Source organism: Scyliorhinus torazame, chromosome 3, assembly GCF_047496885.1.
Source record: "Scyliorhinus torazame isolate Kashiwa2021f chromosome 3, sScyTor2.1, whole genome shotgun sequence".
Classification (NCBI taxonomy): Eukaryota; Metazoa; Chordata; class Chondrichthyes; order Carcharhiniformes; family Scyliorhinidae; genus Scyliorhinus; species Scyliorhinus torazame.
Window position 1 is genome coordinate 105,060,089 of NC_092709.1, and position 22,885 is coordinate 105,082,973.

Below are 22,885 nucleotides of genomic sequence, written 5' to 3' on the forward strand. Positions count from 1 at the left end.
AGGAGGCCTTGAACACCAAATTTATCATCTCTGGATCCAATACAACGTCCCCCCACCTTCCGCCCTCACCTGCAGGATTCCCCCAACATACAGCTCACATTCTCCCCATCCTGATACTGTACCCCAAACACCCGCTAGAGCTGGCCCACCGCCCTTCCCGTCATCATTCAGTCAAGCTGCCCCTCAACTTATTTCTTGCCGCCAGAAACTCCTTTATGGGGGCCACAGAGTACCTCCTATCTACCTCAACTATCTCATCCAACAATCGCCGTTTCTCCTCCCTCCTTGTCCTTTCCTTATTGACCTTGAAAAAGATAATTTCCCCCAGAACCACCGCTTTCAAAGCCTCCCAGAACATGGCTGCCAATACCTCCCCATTCTGGTTGAGCTCAACATAATTCTTAATCACCTTCCCTCCCTCCATACACCCCCCCCCCCCCCCCCCCCCCACAACTCCTCTTCCAGGTCATTCACCTTCTAGCCCCCGTAAACCTAGCTTTCTTATTCAGCGTTATGGCGACCCTCCTCGACTTTAAGTCAAACCCAGAGTGAAACACTTGCTCCACCCATCCCTTCCTTAGCTTCATCTGATCTTTCACTGGAGACGCGGCTCCTGCAGGAAAATCACCTCGGTTCTCAAACTTTTCAAGAGCGCGAACACCGGGCACACTTAGCCCGCGGACATTCATGTCACGATTCTCACCGGAGGCTTGTGCCTCCCCTCCCCCTAGAGTCTGCCATCATCACCCTTGGGCTCCGCCCCCCCCATCCTCACTCTGAATCGAGCCCAACCAAGATGGCTCCCCACGTGTCCACTCACCCTACATAACGACCTTGCCACCTCCCCTCCCTCCACCCCCTCCCGCCATTGCCCCTCCCCACCACACTGACTAACCACCGCAGCCCCGCCCCCCATTTCACTTCCGTTCACTAGCATTTCTATTCGCATGGCGACTCCCACCCGAAAGCCCGAACCCAAAGACCCACCTTCACCACTCCCTCAACCGATTTCCCTCCTCTGCTGCAACCTCCTGTTGCTTCCCTCCTGTCCTCCCCCTGGCCCCTCCCCCAGTACCCCGCAACCCAATGCGAGAATATGGCCCCAATACAGAACATTCTCGAACTGCCCCTGCCGCCTCACCCCAACCCACAATTGCCCCTCATGCACTGTACAGAGCAGTGCAATAGAATTAAACTTATACCCCAACACCGAAGGGCCGCCCTCCGAAAAAAGCAGCTATTTAACTTCAATACAAAAATACAAAAAGGGGGGATGCAACCATCCCCATAAAAACCTTTCCTGATCGGCAAACAAAAATATGTAACAACATTTAACAAGAGACAGAAATCCCATCCACGTTCCTCTTTCAGCTCTCCCTCAGCTTATGTTCCTCAGTAAAGTCAGTTGTCTCCGCCGACGTCCCAAAATAATATTTCCGGCCCTCGAAATTGCCCCAAAGTCTGGCTGAGTACAACACTCCAAACCAAATCGGGTGCCGGTACAACACTGTCTTGGCTGTGTTGAATCCTGCCCGTCTCTTGGCTAGCTCCGCACAATGTTCTGATAAATCCAGATTTGGGGCGGCATTCTCCCAGCCCCGGCGCCGGTCGTGGGCCGCTCTACGCAGCCGGGCCGCCAATTCTCTGGCCCGGATGGGCCGAGCGGCTGCTTTAAAAAGGCAGAGTCCCGCCAGCGCCGTCCACACCTGGTCGCAGCCGGCGTGAATTCTGCGCGCCGGGTCGGGGGGCGGCCTGGGGGGGATGGGGGCTCTGATCCCGGGGGGGTGCCTCCGATTGGGCCTGGCCCGCGATCGGGGCCCGCCTCTCGCTCCCCGTGCCTATTTTCTTACGCGCCGGCCCCTGAACTCCCGCACCATGTTGTGTCGGGGCCGGCACTTTGAGGGAGGCCACCGCGCATGCGCGGGTTGGCGTGGTGCACAGTTCGCGCCGGAATGGGAGGCCCCGTGCTGGCCCCCCTGTAGGGGCCAGAGTCGGTACTCCCAGCAACGGCGTTTCCGACAGCGTGGACACTCTGCCACCGAATGGGAGAATCCCGCCCCTGGTTTCCTTCCCAAATGCAATCCTGTTGCGCTCTGGGCCATCTCAGGATCTTTTCCCAGTCCTGGAACTTGTGCATACGCACAATCACCGCCCGCAGCAGCTCCCCAGCTCTTGGCTTCTGCCTCAGGAACCTATGGGACAGATTTGCCTCTGGGGCCTTGTCCAGCACATTCTCATCTACCAACCTTGCCAGCATTCTTACGACATAGCCCATTGTACTCGTTCCCTCCACTCCCTCCGGTAGTCCCACAATATGAAGATTTTGCCACCTGGACCTGGCCCTTTTCCCCTTGTCCTCCACCTTTGTTTGCAGCATCTTGCATATGCCCCTTGGATAGCCAATTCCACTTCCAGCGACATAATCCAGTTGCGCTAGTCAGACACCACCATCTCCACTTTTTGGGGCGGCACGGTGGCACAATTATTAGCACTGCTGCCTCACAGCGCCAGGGACCTGGGTTCGATTCCGACCTCAGGTAATTGTATGGAGTTTACACATTCTCCCCGTGTCTGCGTGGGTTCCTCCGGGTGCTCCGGTTTCCTTCCACAGTCCAAAGATGTGCAGGTTAAGAGGATTGGACATGCTAAATTGCCCCTTAGGGAGGTGGTTAGGACTATGTAGGGTGGTCTATCGAAGTGTCGGTACAGACTAAATGGGCCGAATGGTCTCTTTCTGCACTGTAGAGATTTTATGATCCTATGAATTGCAGAACTTTATAGCACAGAGTAAGGCTCTGCGTCTGCTGGCTGTTTGCTGGAGCAATTCAGAATGAATCTACTGCCCTCCTCTTTGCATCTTTTTCTACTTAAAGTATTAACCTGGCGGCACGGCGCCGAGGACCCGGGTTCAGTCCTGGACCCAGGTCACTGTCTGTGTGGAGTTTACACATTCTCCCCGTGTCTGCTTGGGTCTCACCCCCACAACCCAAAAAGATGTGCAGGGTAGGTGAATTGGCCACACTAACTTGCCCCGTAATTGGAGGGAAAAACAGAATTGGGTACCCTAAATTTTAAAAAAAATATTTTTAAAAATAAATTATTAACCTAATTATCCCTTAAAAGATACATTAGTTTGTGCCTCAACTATTTGTTGCGGCAAAGGATTTCTTGCTCTAATTACCCTCTTCTTAAATAAATATTTTGTAACCTATTCGCTCGCTCTGACTGATAATTTTAATTTGATTGTTCCACCCTTCATTGGCTCTCCAGCCAGGCGAAGTAGCGTTTCCATACTTCCTTTACAATTTAAAAAAAACCTCTGTTCTAATGCTACAGAATCCTATTGTCCAAATGTTAGTCAGTAAAACAGTTTCCCATCCCTGAGATAGTTGTTGTTCACTTTTGGGCATGTTATCTATCCTTCTTATGATGACGTCTGTAGTCAACCAAGAGATGCGTCATCGAGAGGTGGGGCTGTCATCAGTTTGTAGGGCGTAGAGTGTGTTCCAGTAGGACTATAAGATTTCAAGAGTGTGTGGGGTTTTATTTTGAAGTCCTGTGTCAATGGAAGTGCTTTGGCGTTCTTTCTGCAGGATGTTTTCCCTGAAGACATCAGGAGGTTCAATGTGCGCGAGCACTGGAACCCACTCCAGCTATATTGGTTTCAATGTGCGTGGCTAGGATTTGGAATGCACTGACGAGAGTCTGATGAAGTATATTCAATCGTGATTTTTAAAATGAAATTGGAATCTGAAGAAAAAAAATTGCACAGCTGCAGGTAAAAAGCAGAGGAGTGGCACTGGTGAGGTGCACGGCAGGGAGCTGCTACAGACATGATAGGCTGACTCGACTCCTTCTGTGCTGCTAACCATTCTCTGATTTATATGTGCGCAACTTTTTCATCAGTGCTGTCATGAGCGGGTTTCACAATGTCTTTCCCACAGCTCAGAATGGCGCGAACTCATGCCCGATCCCAAGCTTGGAAGCTAATTAATTATGCACAGGTGAGTTGCTCTCTGAATCATCTTGCAGGTATGCAGTTGATTTACCTGCCCTCAATTGGCTGGCAGGGTCGAAGGTCTGGACACCATGGGCTGGATTCTCCGATCCCCAATGCCAAAATCACGTTCGGCGAGGAGGCTAAGAATGACGCCAAAATTGGGGGGGGGGGCCGTTTTCACGTTGCTCCGCCCCCTAAAACCTTATCCACGGCCTCAGGCCATTGCCTGAGTACCGCCCCGCGATGCTCCCGCTCCGACCGGCCAAGTTCCCGACGGCATGAGGCACGTGGTCACACCCATCGTGCACTTAGCATGGCGACTGCGGACTCAGTCCGGCGCCGCCACAGTCGGGGAGGGCCGATCCACGGGCGAAGGGGGGGCTTCATTTGGGGATGGGGGAACTTGGGCAGGCGCGAGTGGCCGATGGGGGGTTCTATTTTTGCGGTCCGGGTCTGCGGTCTGAGTTGTCTAAGAAGCACGGGGCGGCCGCTACAGGCCGCCAGCGTGTGCATGCACGCCCACGGACCCGGCAATGCTCCATGCCGTATCGGCAGCTAGAGCTGGGAGCTCTAAGCTGCCTGGCTGCTAGCCCCCCCGGAGCAGGGAATTGGTGGTTTCGCTCCATTTTACCTGGCGTAAACCACCACCATTTCCACACCAGCGTGGGGATCTTAGTCTCCCAAACGGGGAATCCGGCCCAAAATTTAGATGCCACTTGAACACAAACATCTCACTCTCTCCAGCCCACCTGTCTCTAGGAGATGGTTAGAGATTTCTGGCAACCAGAAGAAGAAGGCGGCACCCCACTTCATCCACAAAGCCCTCAAGGCCTTGATCAGAGGTGTGCGGGCATTTCCTTATTCCCAGAATGCATGCCACATCATCCCTCCGTCCGAGAACGTCTTAGAAAAAAGGCCTAAGCTGGCAACCATCCAGTGCAGGAAGAGGATGAATGACCTCATCCACAACACCAGGGAAAGTCATCCTCCAACTCCCTTCAATATCATAGTCCCATCATGGCATCATGTACTTAAAGGGCTACTCTATTCAGGGATTTCACACAGTCCAGTACCACGGGAACTCGTACTCCACGAGTTCCTCAGAGAGATCAACAGAGTGATCCTTCGTGGGGGTCATCATATCACTCCCCAGATCCTCCCTCTTGCTCCTGTGACCATGAGGCCTCCACCGCTTCGCTTACGGCCTTGAGTCCACTGCCAGTGGAGTCAGATCTGGGTGTGAAGCGGGTGGGGGAACTTTGCTTCCTCGCTGAGTGTCGAAGGGCCACTGCTGGAGATTCTACCCCAGCATCGATTTACGCTGCAGGTCTGTCACCTCGGTCTCCACCTAAAGCCTCAGTCTTCATCCTCTTGGGCCTACCATGGATTGAGTCCCCTGCCCAGTGGTAGATTCCAAGGGCATTCTGAGCCTCACCCCCTCCGGAGTAGTCTGTACAGTTGAGGGCTCCCTGCTCCGAAGATGGTTCACATCCTTTTTTACAGTCCTCTCCCGGGTCTGACTTTGTCTAACATGGGGCCAGTCTGCTCAACTATCACACCCGGCATCCAAGTGGACCCGTCTCCAAAACAGCTAATTTAGAAGGTATCTCCTGGCCTGAAAGTCCTATTGGTTCGTCGGGTGTCATAATTTATCAGCCTCTTGTTTTGACTCCACTTTCGCCAGTTTGGTGTCGAGCGAGCCGGTTGTCTGTTTCTTCATACAGTTTTGGACCGCCCATTCAGCCAAGGCATTAGAAGACAGGTGGTAGGGCGCTGTCCGAGTGTGCTTCATCCCATTGGACTTTGCTAACACATGGAACTCTCCGCTGTTGAAGCGGGTTCCGTGGTCAGACATGAGGGCCTCCAGTATCCCATGAGTGCACAATGACTGTCGGAGTTTCTCTGTGGTCGTGCTGGAAGTTCTGGAGGGCTTCCAATGTATGTCCATCCAGTTAAAATGGCCGTCGTCCAAGATCAAAAACCATAAATGGCCCGGCAAAGTCCAGGTGTACCCGTACCCAAGGCCATCCTTCCCATCCCCACGATGTAGTGAGGCCAACGCGAGAGCTTCTGATTCTCTGGCATGACGAGCACTGTTTCACCAAACGTTCAATATTGGAATCAAGCCCGGGCTACCTTGCGAATATCTTTATGTTGGAGACTCCAGGGTGACCACTGTGGAGCTCCTTTAAGATCATGTGCTGGCCAGGGTGAGGGACAACCACTCAGGCTTCCCACAGGATGATACCATCTTCCACACTGAATTCTTGAGGTTTGTACAGGAAGGGCTTCAGGTCAGTCACAGGGTGTCCTTGGATTCAGCCGCTTAGGATCACGTGGCATAGCTTTGCCAGAGTGGGTCTTTCTGAGTCCACGTCTGGATCTGCCTGGCGGACACGGGCAGGATGCCCATAAAATTCAGCGTCTTGATGACATCATCCATTCTTGGTGGGGAGGGATGAGTTTGTGGGTAATGGTAGGCAGCTCAGGGCATCAACATTGTGCATTCCCAGGTGGTACTCAAAGGAGTATTCGTATGCCACCAACAAGAGAGCTCTGAATCCGAGCCGAGGCGATGGGTGCGATCGCCTTGTCCTTTAAAAAGCCCAATAGGGCATTTTATCATAAATTATCGGCCATAGATGTATGGATGGAATTTTATTTCACTCCGAATATCACGGTCAGACCCTCTTTTTTGATTTGTGCACAGGACTTCTCTGTGCTTAGCCGGGGTTTGCGACGCACATGCATTCGGTCGCTCGGCGCCATCGTCCCACTGATGGGAGAGGACTACCCCTATACCGTCGGGAGAGGTGTTGCATGTTTGTATCAGAGGCCTTGTGGAGGCGTGGTGCGCCAAGATGTTGGATGACGGCAGCTCTTGCTTCACTTTCATAAATGCTTTGTCCTGTGGCGCCTATTACGGCCACTTCTGGGTTTTTTTAGCAATGCGTGTAGGAGTGCCAGTACGGTGGTCAGGTTGGAAATACATTTCCCAGAATGATTGACGAGACATAGGAAACAACTTCAATTTCATCGTGTTCTGTGGGGTAGGTGCTCCTTTTATGGCCCTCACTTTGTCCTCTACATGGTGTAGGCCGTCTTTGTCAATGCAGTAGCCGAGGTATGTCAGCTTGCCCAATTGAAACACGCACTTTTCCTGCTTGAGGCAGCTACCTGTGTCCGACAATCATTGCAGGACTGTCTCCAAGTTTGCCAGGTGTTCTTTGTCAATGGTTCCTGTGACTAACACATCATCTAGGTACACTGCCACCCTAAGCAGCCCTTGAAGGATATTTTCCAATACGCGCTGAAAAATGACACATGCAGATGAGACACCAAAAGGCAGGTGGGTGTATTCACACAACCACTTACGGGTGTTGATGGTGATGAACTCCCTGGATGCCGTACTGAGCTTTGGTTGGAGGTACTCATAGCTCATATCCAGCTTGGAAACGTGTGGCCTCCAGCCAGCTTTGCGTAGACATCTTCGATACATGGCATGGGGTACTGGTCAAGGTGGGAAGCTCAGTTGACAGTCAATTTATAGTCACCACGAAGGCAGAAAGAATTGTCATGTTGTAGTACCGGAACCACTGGCGCAGCCCATTCCGCAAACTGTACTGGACGTATTATGCCAAAGCGCTCCCGAGTCCCAATTTCGGTCTCTACTTTGGTGAGCAAGGCATAGGAGACTGGTCGTGGCCTGAAATATTTAGGTTGGGCCTCCGGATACATGAATGTTTTTTCTCTTGCTCCTTTGATATTGCCAAGGCCCTTCTGAAACACCTCGGGATATTTCCCGATGACTTCATATAGGCCATGGATTTGCATCCTGAAGATCTGCTGCCAGTCCACTTGGAGATTTTGCAGCCAGTCTCTACTCAGAAGACTGGGCCCTGGTCTTTGCACAACTATTAGGAGAAATTGGATCATCTGTTTCCCATGGGCGACTGGGGTCACAGTGGTTTCTATGATTATTAGAGGCTCTCCCGTGTACATGGCCATCCTGGCCCCAGTGTCCCGTAGGTTCAGGGGCGTGATCCTTGCTCGGTATCCTATAAAATGTAAAATCTCAATTAACATTTTCTTTTTAAAAAATGTATGATGAAGGATAGAAATTCAAACAGCGACCACTCCAGCGCCAAATTTAGCGTATGCTCATTCGGTACCTTCCTCCAATCATATCTACTCTGGCGGGGTACCATCCATCGCCTAGTGGCCTGGCTGAAAGGGCAGTTAGAGTCTTAGATGTTTACAACATGGAAACAGGCCCTTTGGCCCAGCTTGTCCATGCCGCCCAGTTTGTATCACTAAGCTAGTCCCAATTACAAGCATTTGGCCCATATTCCTCCATGCCCACCCTGCCCACGTAACTGTCTAACTGACTTTTAAAGGAAAAGATTGTACCGGCCTCTACCACTGCCTCTGGCAGCCCGTTCCAGATGCTCACCACCCTCTGTGAAAAAATGTCCCCTCTGATCTCTTTTGTATCTCTCCCCTCTCACCTTAAACCTATGCCCTCTAGTTCTAGTCTCCTCTACCCTTGGGAAAAGATATTGACTATCGACCTTATCTATGCTCCTCATTATTTTATAGATCTCTATAAGATCACCCCTAAGCCTTCTACGCTCCAGGGAAAAAGTCCCAGTCTACCCAGCTGATGTGTTAGGCAGGTTGGTTCGATGCGGACTGCACTCGATGCAGGGAAGGTAGAAACAGACATCTAACACAGGAGAAGATCCAACACTGTTTTATTCAACTAGATGAACTGCTGTACATATTCAGCTGTGGGTCGACGCTATACTGATCTGACTAGTGACCTTGTAGTAGCCTGACCAGACTTACTAGGTTTGTGCTTGCTAGCTCGTGGACTCTGACTGTCTCAGTAGCTGGGTCCCGAGAGAGCGGGAAACCTAGTGCCCTCTGGCTTGATAGTGGTAGTGTCCTGTCTGGTGATTGGCTGCACTGTGTTGCGTGCTTACTGGTCATCCTGTGTGTCAATCACTGCCTGTTTGCATCTCATTATATACATGAGTGGATATTATGACATCTCCCCTTTTTTTTGAGTTAAATAAATACTGAGGTATGTATTTATATATATATGCCTGACTATATACAAACGGTGATTGAACAAACGTATATACATGGGAAGGTGTTGGTAGTGCAGATACATGGCAAACTAAGCAATATTTACAAGAGTTAAGTCGATGGATTCAGTCACAAAAATTTACAAAAGTTAAGTCTATAGATTCGATTTTTGTGGCGGGCGACGAATTCTTGTCGATCGCCGCAGAGGTGGATCAGGAGCCGCCTGCTCGTGGAGAGGTGGGATCGCTGTCATTGCGGTGGTCGCGTGGGCTGGCAGGATCGCTGGCAGATCGGTGGCCTCGTGGCAGGGTACGTCCGGAGGAAGCATAACAGCCAGCAGAGCACTGCGGTCAGGTGGTGGGCGTGGAACTCTTCGCAATGCCCGTCTGTTGCGCCGTAGCAGGGAGCCATCAACCATGCGAACAATGAAAGACCTCGGGCCAATTTGTTTGACAACAACAGCTGTGGCTGACCAACTGCCCTCAGGCAACCCGACGCGAACATGATCGGCTGGAGCTAGCTCAGGTAAATCTGTGGCATGAGCATCATATGTAGCCTTCTGTTGGGCACGGGACTGCTGCACTTTTTGTAGTACCGTGAGGTGGTCAAGGTCTGGAATATGGATGGCTGGAACTGTGATCCTCAGAGTGCGATTCATGAGCATCTGTGCTGGGGACAACCCAGTGGACTGTGGGGTTGCCCTGTATGCCAGAATTGCCAGGTTGAAGTCGGAGCCTGAGTCTGCAGCTTTGCACAGCAACCACTTTACAATATGGGCCCCTTTCTTGGCCTTACCGTTTGATTGCAGGTAGTAGGGACTGGAGGTAACGTGACGGAAGTTGTAGGACTGTGCAAAATCAGACCATTCTTGGCTGTAAAGGCATGGACCGTTGTCGCTCATTACCGTGAGCGGTATCCCATGCCTGGCGAACGTTTCTTTGCAGGCTTTGATGACCGCCTTCGACGTGAGGTCAGACAGTTTCACCATTTCTGGGTAACGGAAGAAGTAGTTACAGGAGTACGTAGTCACGCCCCTTGGTGTGAAAAAGGTCTTCACCTACTTTGGACCACGGAGAGGTCACGATCTCGTGCTGTTGCAGTGTTTCCTTGGGTTGAGCCGGTTGAAACTTCTGACAGGTGAGGCAGTTGACGACCATGTTGGCAATATCCTGGTTAATGCCCGGCCAGTAAACCGCTTCCTGAGCTCTGCGTCGGCATTTCTCGACTCCAAGGTGACCCTCATGGAGTTGACCCAGCACCATAGCCTGCATGCTTTGAGGAATAACGATCCTGTCGAGTTTCAGAAGGATTCCCTCCACAACCGTCAGCTCGTCTTTAACATTAAAGAATTGGGGACATTGTCCCTTCTGCCAGCCATGGGTAAGGTGCTGCATCACACGCTGCAGTAAAGGATCCTTGGCCGTTTCCTCACGAATTTGGACCACACATTCGTCAGAGGCTGGGAGGTTGGTGGCACACAATTGCACTTGCGCTTCTATGTGGCAGATGAAGTCACCTTGTTCACATGGTGTGGTGATGGACTGGGATAGGGCATCTGCAATGATCAGCTCTTTGCCTGGCGTGTAGACAAGTTCAAAGTCATAGCGGCGGAGTCGAAGAAGAATTCGCTGTAACCAAGGTGTCATGTCATTTAAATCCTTCTGGATTATGTGGACTAGAGGCCTGTGGTCCGTTTCCACCGTGAATTTTGGCAGGCCGTAAACGTAGTCATGAAACTTGACTATTCCTGCCAGGAGACCCAGATACTCCTTTTCGATCTGGGCATAACGTTGCTCAGTGGGCGTCATGGCCCTGGAGGCATATGCTACTGGAGCCCAGGACGAGGAGTCATCTCGCTGGAGTAGCACCGCCCCAATGCCGTCCTGGCTTGCATCAGTTGATATCTTGGTTTCCTTTGTTGGGTCGAAGAACGCTAGAACTGGGGCTGTAGTGAGCTTTGCCTTCAGCTCACGCCATTCCGCTTCATGTGTGGGCAGCCACTGGAATTCCGTTGACTTCTTGACGAGATGGCGGAGGGCCGTGGTGTGGGATGCCATATTGCGAATAAATTTCCCGAGAACATTGACCATCCCGAGGAAGCGGAGGACCGCCTTCTTGTCCTCCAGGGTCTTCATGGCGTTGATTGCCAAGACCTTGTCGGCGTCTGGCCGCACACCCTGCCACGAGATGTGGTCGCCTAGAAACTTTATATCAAATTGACCAAATGAGCACTTGGCCCTGTTGAGCTGGAGACCATGTTCATGAATTCGCTGGAAGACCTGCTTGAGGCGAGTGATGTGTTCCTGGGGCGTTGTGGACCTGATGATCACGTCGTCCACATATACTCGTACCCGCTCGATGCCCTCCATCATCTGCTCCATGATGCGATGAAACACTTCGGAGGCAGATATGATACTGAAAGGCATGCGGTTGTAACATTAGTGGCCGAACGGGGTGTTGAACGTGCACAGCTTGCGACTGGATGCGTCCAGTTGTATTTGCCAAAAGCCCTGGGAGGCGTCCAGCTTAGTGAAGAATTTGGCATGAGCCATCTCACTGGCTAACTCTTCACACTTCGGGATTGGGTAGTGCTCCTGCATAATGTTGCAGTTTAGATCCTTGGGATCAATGCAAATGCGGAGCTCCCCTGATGGCTTCTTTACGCATACCATGGAGCTGACCCAGTCTGTTGGCTCCATGACCTTCGAGATGATGCCTTGGTCTTGGAGGTCCTGTAGTTGCTTTTTCAAAGATCCTTGAGGGGCGCCGGCACCCGGCGTGGTGCATGGATTACAGGGGTGGCGTTCGGTTTGAGCAGTATTTTGTATCGGTACGGGAGCGTGCCCATTCCATCGAATACATTGTGGATTTGCAAATTTCCGTCGGGCGAGGCGGTCGCCAGTGACGATGACATGGTGTGGACTCGCTGAACCAGTGGAGCGGATCTGCAGAGGGCTGCTCAGTGGCCAAGCTTGCCACACTGGAGACATCAGCGTCCTCTTGCTGGACATTGCCGTTTTAAGTGGGCGGAGCCACAACTCGGACACGTCATGACGCTGACGTCAGCGCGATCCGTGCGCCATCGCGCATGCACAGTGCGGTCGGTCGATGTACGCACCTGCGCAGTCGGGTTTTCGGTCTCGTCGTCCACTCGGTCATGGCGCGCATGCGCAGTGATCCACGAAAAGCGCGCGAAACGGCCACTCTCCTCGATGCTCAGGCCCTGCATCTGTGCAATGGCCTGCACCCTTTCTGCCTCATGGGAGGCCAGCTTTGCAGTTTCTGCCGCCCTGATGTGGGAGTAACGATTCTTGGCATGCTCATGGACAATGCACGTCTCGATAGCGACAGACATGGTCAGCTGTTTGATTTTAAAGAGCTGCTGCCGCAGGGAGTCGGAGTGGACCCCGAAAATGATCTGATCCCGGATCATGGAATCAGCCGTCGAGTCATAGTTACATGACTGCACTAGGATGCGGAGATGCGTCAAGAAGGACTCAAAAGGTTTATCATTACCCTGAAGCCTCTGCTGGAAGATGTACCGATCAAAGCTCTCATTCACCTCAATGTTGCAGTGGCTGTCGAACTTCAGCAGGACTATTTTGAATTTTGTTTTGTCTTCGCCATCGGCGAATGTAAGCAAATTGTAGATATGGATGGCATGGTCCCCCGCAGTGAGAGAAATAGCGCGATCTTCCTGGCATCCGATGCTGCCTCGGGGTCGGAGGCCTCGATGTACAAGAGGAACTTTTGCTTGAAGATTTTCCAGTTGCCGCCGAGGTTGCCGGAGTTGCGGAGGAGGCTGGATGTTTTCCATTTCGCTGGATGGCTGCTTGCTGGTCAATGCTGATTCACTCGAGGTAGGTCCGTCAAGATCAATATCACTCTGGTACCATGATGTGTTAGGCAGGTTGGTTCGATGTGGACTGCACTCGATGCAGGGAAGTTAGAAACAGACGTCTAACACAGGAGAAGATCCAACACTGTTTTATTCAACTAGATGAACTGCTGTACATATTCAGCTGTGGGTCGACACTATACTGATCTGACTAGTGACCTTATAGTAGCCTGACCAGACTTACTAGCTACCGCATGGTGTTTGTGCTTGCTAGCTCGTGGACTCTGATTATCTCAGTAGCTGGGCCCCGAGAGAGCGGAAAACCTAGTGCCCTCTGGCTTGATAGTGGTAGTGTCCTGTCTGGTGATTGGCTGTGCTGTGTTGTCTGCTTACTGGTCATCCTATGTGTTAATCACTGCCTGTCTGCATCTCATTATACACATGAGTGGATATTATGACACCCACCTCTCCTTATCTAACTCAGACCATCAAGTCCTGGTAGCATCCTCGTAAATCTCTTCTACACTCTCTCTAGTTTAACAATATGCTTCCTATCATAGGATGACCAGAACTGTACACAGTATTCCATGTGTGGTCTCACCAATGTCTTGTACAACTTCAACAAGACGTCCCAATTCCTGTATTCAATATTCCGACCAATAAAAGCTAGCATGCTGAATGCCTTCTTCACCACCCCGTCCACCTGCGACTCCACCTTCAAGGAGCTATGAACCTGTACCCCTAGATCTCTTTGTTCTGTAACTCTCCCCAACTCCCTGCCATTTAACTGAGTGGGTCCTGCCCTGATTTGATCTACCAAAATGCATCACCTCACATTTATCCAAATTAAACTCTACCTGCCATTCATCGGTTCAAACATTCAAAACCGGAATGAAGAAACAGTCTGCTCGTTCACTGGATACAAAATTGGCCTGGTTCCTCTTTGATTATAGAACCACATTACACACAACGACGGGCATCGCAACCGCGGAATTGTTCATGAGACGACAACTTTAGCCTGCTGTTTCCCAACTTGGGGGGGAAGGTGGAGTCAAAGCATAAGACCCAAAAAAGGAATTACGACACCAGAAGACCCGAAAAGGCCTTCAGAACAGTAGATGTCATCTATGTGTCAAAACTTGGGCATTCCCCCGGTGTTTGCGTGGGTTTTACCCCCACAACCCAAAGATGTGCAGGCTAGGTGGATTGGCCACGCTAAATTGCTCCGTAATTGGAAAAAATGAATTGGGTACTCTAAATATAGTTTTTAAAAAATTGTAGATGGATCCCAGGAATCATGCTGGAAAAGACTGGTCCGGTTTCTTACAAAGTCAAAGACCAAGGGAACGCCATGAAAAAACACCTAGATAGCCTGAGAAGCAGTGAACTCACTAACTCACTGCAGCGGAGACAGTTTCAGCAGAGATGACGTCCTCGATGTCCATTGCGACTACCTCTGGAAAGGGGACTCAGCCTATGAGGGACCTGAGAGTCATTCCCCTGATGATAAATATCCGGAGTCTGAAATGGAGGCGAAGGTAATTGATCCTCCGCCAGGCGTCAGCATCGAAGATGAGCCTCCGTCTATGATCCTTTGGCGCTCAACAATAATGCAACAATCCCCAGTCTGCTTCATGCCCTCTGATGCGGCTCCATCTGCCGCCGCCTCGAGGCTGTGAGCCAAGCACCGAAAGAGGCCTCACCATTGCAGGAGTGAGGAGGTTGATTCAGATCGACAGGGTGGGGGGGGGGGGGGGGGGGCATGTGATAACCCCCCCATAAGGACCACGTGGGATCGCCGATTGACCTCCCCGTGGACTTTGTAAAATGCGAGTTCCTGTGGTGAGCGGGCGAAGGCTCACCCAGCTGGAGCTCATTAGCAGGACCTTTAAATGTAGCTCCCTGACCAACAGTTCCCAATAGTCCGGGGCTGGGACGTTTGTTTTGTGTGCCGCGGTAGTGGCATTATTTTCAGTTTAAAATAAACCAGTATGGCCTTTCATTCCGCACCTTCTGGAATTATTAAAGTTGTTTTATGGGAAGAAGGAAGCTTTGTGGGACGTGATCCTTTCCCGTTTCATTCGGGAGGACAATGCCAAGAGCTGCACGGGTACTGTCAGCTCTCTGTACTCACCCTTAAGGCAGAAAAAGAAGAAAAACTGGAATCGAACAAAAGATAAGTCAAACCCATCACATATTAAAAAGAAAGTTGCCGAGATAAATCTCTGCATCTGTCACGTTGCAACGGGCCTGTAGTTTGTCCAGTTAAATTTGGTCAAAAATGTATTATTTTGTTTTTTATTTTTATTTTTTAGATCGCTCTGTCAAGCTGCCTGAACATTTGAAAAAACAGCAAATAGTAGAATTGGCATTTACATTATATCCACCCTCCGGATCCAGCTTGGGTTTTCGGGCCAAGTCAACATGGTTGCGGCCAGTAGTGGAGGGAAAAGAAGGACAAAAATATCTATGTAAGTGGAAAAAAAAGCTCTAATTTATTAACCAGAGCTCCTCTATATACAGCTTTAACTGTACCAACTTTCCAGTCAAAGGTGACAACATCCACTTGGCATTTGCAGTGTCACTGTGGAAGGCATTTTCATGAAGTGATGCGAAATAAGGAGTCAGACCAATAATATAGAAATCTTTTAAATGAAAAATTCATACAAGACAAATAAAAGCTTTTCATCCTGATTTTTGGAGCACCACATGAACAGGAGGAGCAAGACTCGAATCCCCCCACACTGGGCGGAAATAAAATATTTTCTTGAAGGAGGCAGAAAAGCAAAGCTCTATTAGGTTGTCCTGTGATTCTAGCTACTGATACAGAATGTAAGGGTTAATATTGCTGGAGGAATCTCCCAAATCAAATGGCAGGACAGGCTCGAGTAGCTGACTGGCCTATGTTTAACCCACTGCTTTTCTTGTGTAGAGGTGAAATATCTGAGCCCACTTGAGCAAAGGGCTGAATTTTAACTTCCAAATACAAGTGGATTCAGGTTGTGTTAGAGGATAAAATGCAAGAAATCTGAAACAGGAATCCAACCGGCCATGAACCTACCCAACTCCAGACTTAGTTAACAATGTCATGGTAATCAATTCACTCGCAGGAAATGGGTACAATAAGGCTGCCTGCCCTCTTTTTAACAATCATTTTAACTCCTGTTAGCTGGGTATCTCCGGCCTCAGGAAACTCATCAACTTAGTGGGATTGAATTGCGTGGTAAATGCCATGAGTGCTTCTGGCCCAAGAGTAGAAGAAGTGTTTCCTCCAGGCCCAAGAAGCTAACCAGTAAACCCCAGCACCCGTAATGTGATTATTACTATAGGATCCCCTCTCCCCTTCCCCTAACCTGCGACCACTTCTGATACTTCTCCCATCACCACCATCGGAAGCTCCCAGAATACCGTGCAGTTTTCCCCATCCCCAACACAATCTGGACCCCATGGAGTTCAAGTCTCAGGAATCCTCCACAATCAGGACCATTCCCCGATCCAACCTGACGATTTGGTGCCCGGGACCCCACTCCACAATCAAGACACCCCTGCCATTGTCTTCAATTCCCCCAATCAACTCTGCTTCTCTAGCCACTGATTCCATTAATCTACCTGGGGCTGAACCAAAATATTTGCAACCTTGGTATCACATCTGACCTTGAGATGAGCTTTGGAGTTTCCAAGGTGTCACTAAATATTGCCTGTTTCTACCACTGCCTCAGCTTTTCTGCAACTGAAATTCTCATCTTTGCCCATGTTGCTCCCAGACTGGACTATTCCAATGCGCTCCTGGCTGTCATCTCGCAATGTCGACCCCACCATAAACTTGAAAGCCACCAAAAGAAAATACTGCTGCCTCTATCCTCACACCAGCCAAGTCCCTTTCACTCATTACCCCAGGGCACATTGACCTACACGAGCTCCCCATTACGAAACGCATCAATTTTAAAATTCTCATCTATATTTTCAAATCCCTCCAATGGCCCCACTCCTCCCTCCCTCTGTAATCTCCTCCAGTCCCACAACACACTGAGAAACCAGGACTCATCCAATTCTGATTTCAATTGCTCCAGTTGTATCTTTAGCTACATAGATTCTAAGCTCAGGAAATCCCTATCTGAATCTCTCCGCCTCTGTATCCTGTTTTAACTTTCAAGGCACTCCTTAAAACCTACTTCTTTAATCATACTTTTACTCCAATGTTTCTTATGTGACTCCAATTTTGTTTTTTAATGCCCATGTGAAGCACCTCAGGCCATTTATAACCTTAAAAGTGCCATATAGGTGCAAATTGTTGTTGCTGAATATAATACTAGCTCCAATAGAGGGCCAGCGAGAACACTCTTGACCACTGCTACTCAAAAATCAGGGGCGCCTACCGTTCCATTCCCCGACTGCACTTTGGGAAATTAGACCATAAGACGGTGCTCCTTCTCCCAGCATACAAGCAGAAACTCAAACGGGAGAATCCAGCTAAGAAGGTTGTGCAGTGCTGGTCCGAGGAGACAGAAGAGCTCTTACGTGACTGCTTAGAGACAGTGGACTGGTCCATATTTAAGAACTCAGCGACCAACTTAAATGAGTATGCCACCACCGTCACAGACTTCATCAGCAAATGTGTGGACGACTGCATGCCAAAGAAAGCGGTACGTATGTTCCCCAACCAGAAACCACGGCTCAATCGCGAGATTGACTCCCTACTGAAGGACAGATCTGAGGTGGTCAAGTCAGACAACCCTGACCTATACAAGAAATCCAGGTACGACCTCCGCAAAGCCATCCGAGATGCCAAGAGAGAATATCAAAACAAGCTAGAGTCACAGACAGACTCTCGACGGTTGTGGCAAGGACTAAACAACATAATGGGCTACAAAGCGAAGCCGAACAGTATCTCTGGCAGCAGCGCACCCCTCCCCGATGAACTCAATGCATTCTATGCTCGGTTCGAGCAGGTTACCAACAATCCGCTGTCGAGTGCCCCAGCAGCCAATAACTCACCCATACCCACCATCATAGCTTCCGAAGTCAGATCAGCCTTCCTGAAAGTGAACCCTCGGAAGGCGACGGGCCCGGACCGGATCCCTGGTTGTGCACTCAGAGCCTGCGCAGACCAGCTGGCAGAGGTATTCGCGGACATCTTTAACCTGTCCCTACTCCACTCCGAGGTCCCCACCTGCTTCAAGAAGACCACCATCATATCGGTGCCAAAGAAGAACCAGGCAACATGCCTCAATGACTACCGTCCGGTGGCCCTGACTTCAGTCGTAATGAAGTGCTTCAAGAGGTTGATCATGAAGCGCATCACCTCCATACTCCCAGAACGCCTTGATCCACTGCAATTCGCATACCGCTGCAACCGGTCCACAGCAGATGCCATTTCCCTGGCCCTACATCATCCCTAGAGCATCTTGACAACAAGGACTCCTACATCAGACTCCTATTTATTGACTACAGCTCCGCCTTCAACACCATAATCCCAGCCAAGCTCATATCAAAGCTCCAAAACCTAGGACTTGGCTCCCCACTCTGCAACTGGATCCTCGATTTTCTGACCAACAGACCACAATCAGTAAGAATGAACAGCAACACCTCCTCCAAAATAGCAAGGCTGCGTACTTAGCCCCCTACTCTACTCCCTGTACACACACGACTGCGTGGCAAAATTTGGTTCCAACTCCATCTCCAGGTTTGCTGACGATATGACCATAGTGGGCCGGATCTCGAATAACGACGAGTCCGAATACAGGAGGGAGATAGCGAACCTAGTGGAGTGGTGCAGCGACAACAATCTCTCCCTCAATGCCAGCTGGGCATTGATTTCAGGAAGCAAAGTACTGTACACACCCCTGTCAGCATCAACGGGGCCGAGGTGGAGATGGTTAGCAGTTTCAAATTCCATGGGGCGCACACCTCCAAAACTCTGTCCTGGTCCACCCACGTCGACGCTACCACCAAGAAAGCACAACAGCGCCTATACTTCCTCAGGAAACAAGGGAAATTCGGCATGTCCACATTAACCCTTACCAACTTTTAGATGGACCATAGAAAGCATCCTCTGGCTGCATCACAGCCTGGTATGGTAACTGCTTGGCCCAGGACCGCAAGAAACTTCAGAGAGTCGTGAACACCGCCCTGTCCATCACACGAACCTGCCTCCCATCCATTGACTCCATCTATATGTCCCGCTGCCTGGGGAAAGGGGGCAGCATACTCAAAGACCCCCTCCAGGTCCGGGCGCTCCCAAGGACGGCCCCTAAATACGTCTCAGGTCAGAGGGCAAGGAATGCAGCAGGCCGCCTCTGCATCTGATGTGCTGTCAGGGATCTCACCTAGACTGATCGTTCGAGCACATAAGATGAGAAAGTTAGGCACCAGTGCAGCACATAGGTTAGAGATAGGTGTCAGGTACATCCATATATATGGTCCCCATTAAACACCCTTTCACCAACATTCCAACCTGCCTCAATCACCTATCTGAAGGGTATAAGGGCTGGGCTGGGTGTAGAGGATGTGCCGAGTGGGGGTGTGGGAGATTGGTAGTGGGGTTTGTTGGTGGGTGGCTGTTGGAGGTTCAGGGGAGGTGCAGTGAAGGGAGGAGGGACAGGTGAGGTGCAGTGAAGGGAGGAGGGACAGGTGAGGTGTAGTGAAGGGAAGAGGGACAGGGGAGAATGTGAGCGGCTATAGGGAAGGGGGCGCCACTTGGAATGGGGTGGGGGTATGGAGAGGTGGGACAGGGCGACAGAACTGCCGGTGGCCAGGCCTCTTAGTTGGCTAATTATTAGGTGATGAGGTTGTCCCATGTATGGCGGCCCTGGAGCACATGTTGTGTGGCCTGCTGTGCCAGCCCGGGCTACACATCCGGTTATGCCTGGCCATCCTCCTTGTCAGATGAGGCCTGGCATTCTTCATCCTCCTTCAGCATGTCCCCCCTCTGCTGCGCGATGTTGTGCAGGATGCAGCAAGCCAGCATGATGTTACAGACCCTCTTGGGGCTATATTGGACCTCCCCACTGAAACGGTCCAGGCATCAGAAGCGCATCTTGAGGACGTCAATGTACCGCTCAATGACATTCCTGGTTACTGCAAGGGTGACGTTATAGCCGATCTCCTGGTCATGTTGGGGCCTCCGGACAGGTGGCATTAGCCAAGACCTCAACAGGTAATCCTCATTACTCAAGAGCCAACACCTCACCGAGGGGGGAGCCTTGAAGGTGCCAGGATCTGACGGGTTCGCCAGGATGTATGTGCCGTGCGCGCTGCCTCGGTATGGGACGCAGACATGCATGATATGCAGGTGTTGATCAGATACCAACTGCAAATTGAGAGAGTGGAACCCCTTCCTATTAATTAAGGGAATCCCTTGATGGGCCGGTGCTTGTAGAGGGCAAGGGTGCCATCAATCACCCCCTGGACTAGGGGCATGTCAGTGCTGGCAGCAAATTCTACTGCCCGGGTGCATAGGGCAACCGTCACAACCCGGATGCACCTGTGTGCGAACATCTGTGAGATCGCAGACAGGTCCTGCTAGTCCCCTGGAAAGATGCAGAGGCATAAAGGTTCAGGGTAACCATCGTCTTGATAGCCACCGGGAGCTTCCGGTCTCCATGCATCCGTAACGGCAGCTGTAGCCAGATATATAGTGAGCATAGCTAACTGTACTCTGAAATTCATTCTCTGCAGGGAATCAGAAAGAGAAGACATGTTAGCAAGATGAGTATTCCCTTGCCTATCCAATTTCAACAGGCTACATGATGACCCTGAGTTGCACTTCAGCTCCACCTTCCACATATTCCTCCCCACCCCCACCCTTCAGCTGCTCCCTTCCACACTTCTGTCACCATCAGTGAGTGGCACCGGGCCTGTGATGTGGGGAACCTCTATCCTCACCACCTGTCCCTGTCAACAGAGATACCGGTGGTTGCTGCAACCTGCATCAGCGATAGGCTCTGTGGCCCCTGTCCTATTTCTCCAGTGCTGACACACAGTGACCCTCTGCACCGCATAACCAGATGCCACCTTGCTATCAGGATAACAAATGGCCCACACCAAGAGGATTCCCCCACATTACCCATCCCCATAGCGACCCCGATAATAGAAGGAGCCCCACAGGGACCCCTGTGATAGGGGGACCCCCTCACAGGAGCCCCTGTAATAGGGAGACCCCCTCACAGGAGGCCCTGTATTAGGGGGAACCCCGCACAGGAGCCCCTATAATAGGGGGACCCCCTCACAGGAGCCCCTGTAATAGGGAGACCCCCTCACAGGAGCCCCTGTAATAGGGAGACCCCCTCACAGGAGCCCCTGCAATAGGGGGACCCCCTCACAGGAGCCCCTGTAATAGGGAGACCCCCTCACAGGAGCCCCTGCAATAGGGGGAGCCCCGCACAGGAGGCCCTGTATTAGGGGGAACCCCGCACAGGAGCCCCTATAATAGGGGGACCCCCTCACAGGAGCCCCTGTAATAGGGAGACCCCCTCACAGGAGCCCCTGCAATAGGGGGAGCCCCGCACAGGAGCCCCTGTGATAGGAAGACCCCTCCAGCGACCCCTCTAATAGAGGGACCCCCTGCCTAAAGGAACCCCCTCCACAGGATCCCTCCCTCACAGATAGCCTCAGCGCCCCCCCCCCCCCCACCCTCCCCCCCACCCCTCACCCCAGAAAAGGGACCCCTGTCTGGAAGTTAGGGAGCAGTCCAGACAGGGGCAGGGGGAAGTATTATAGATGTGATACTTACCTTGCAGCCCCACATGTCCATTCCTGGAAGGAAAGCGGTTGTGTCTGCGTCTGGTTCCCACAGATCTGCAGGCCATTCATAGCTTTCTAGTGGTCTGTTATTGATAGCTCACAAAAAACATCTATAGCTTTGATCCATTCATAGCCTATCAAGCTTTGTCAGAGGGAGGTCATGCCGAACAAATTTGATTAGATTTTTTGAGCATGTGGCCAGGTGTGTAGTTGAGGGTAGTGCAGTTGAAGTAGTTTACATGAATTTCCGCAAAACCTTTGACAAGGTTACACATAGAATCCTTACAGTGCAGAAGGAGGCCATTCGGCCCATCCAGTCTGCACCGACCCTTGGAAAGAACACCCTACTTAAGCCCATGCCTCCACCCTATCCCAGTAAAAGGGGTAATTTAGCATGGCCAATCCACCTAACTTGCACAAATTTGGACTGTGGGAGGAAACCAGAGTACCCAGAGGAAACCCACGCAAACACGGGGTGAAAGTGCAAACTCCACAAAGTCACCCGAGGCCAGAATTGAACCCGGATTTCTGGAGCTGTGAAGCAACAGTGCTAACCACTGTGCCACCCACATGTGAGGCTTGTAAAGAAGGCAAATGCACATTGGATTAGATTGGATTTGTTTATTGTCATGTGTACCAAGGTACAGTGAAAAATATTTTTCTGCGAGCAGCTCAACAGATCATTAAGTGCATGAAATGAAAAGGAAATAAAAGAAAATACATAATAGGGCACCAGAAGGTACACAATGTAACTACATAAGCACCGGCATCGGATGAAGCGTACAGAGTTGTAGTGTTAATGAGGTCAGTCCATAAGAGGGTTGTTTAGGAGTCTGAGAACAGCGGGGAAGAAGCTGTTTTTGAGTCTGTTTGTGCGTGTTCTCAGACTTCTGTATCTCCTGCCCGATGGGAGAAGTTGGAAGAGTGAGTAAGCCGGGTGGGAGGGGTCTTTGATTATGCTTCCCGCTTTCCCCAGGCAGCGGGAGGTGTAGATGAAGTCAATGGATGGGAGGCAGGTTCGTGTGATGGACTGGGCTGTGTTCACGACTCTCTGAAGTTTCTTGCGGTCCTGGGCCGAGCAGTTGCCATACCAGGCTGTGATGCAGCCAGATAGGATGCTTTCTATGGTGCATCTGTAAAAGTTGGTAAGGGTTAATGTGGACATGCCGAATTTCCTTAGTTTCCTGAGGAAGTATAGGCGCTGTTGTGCTTTC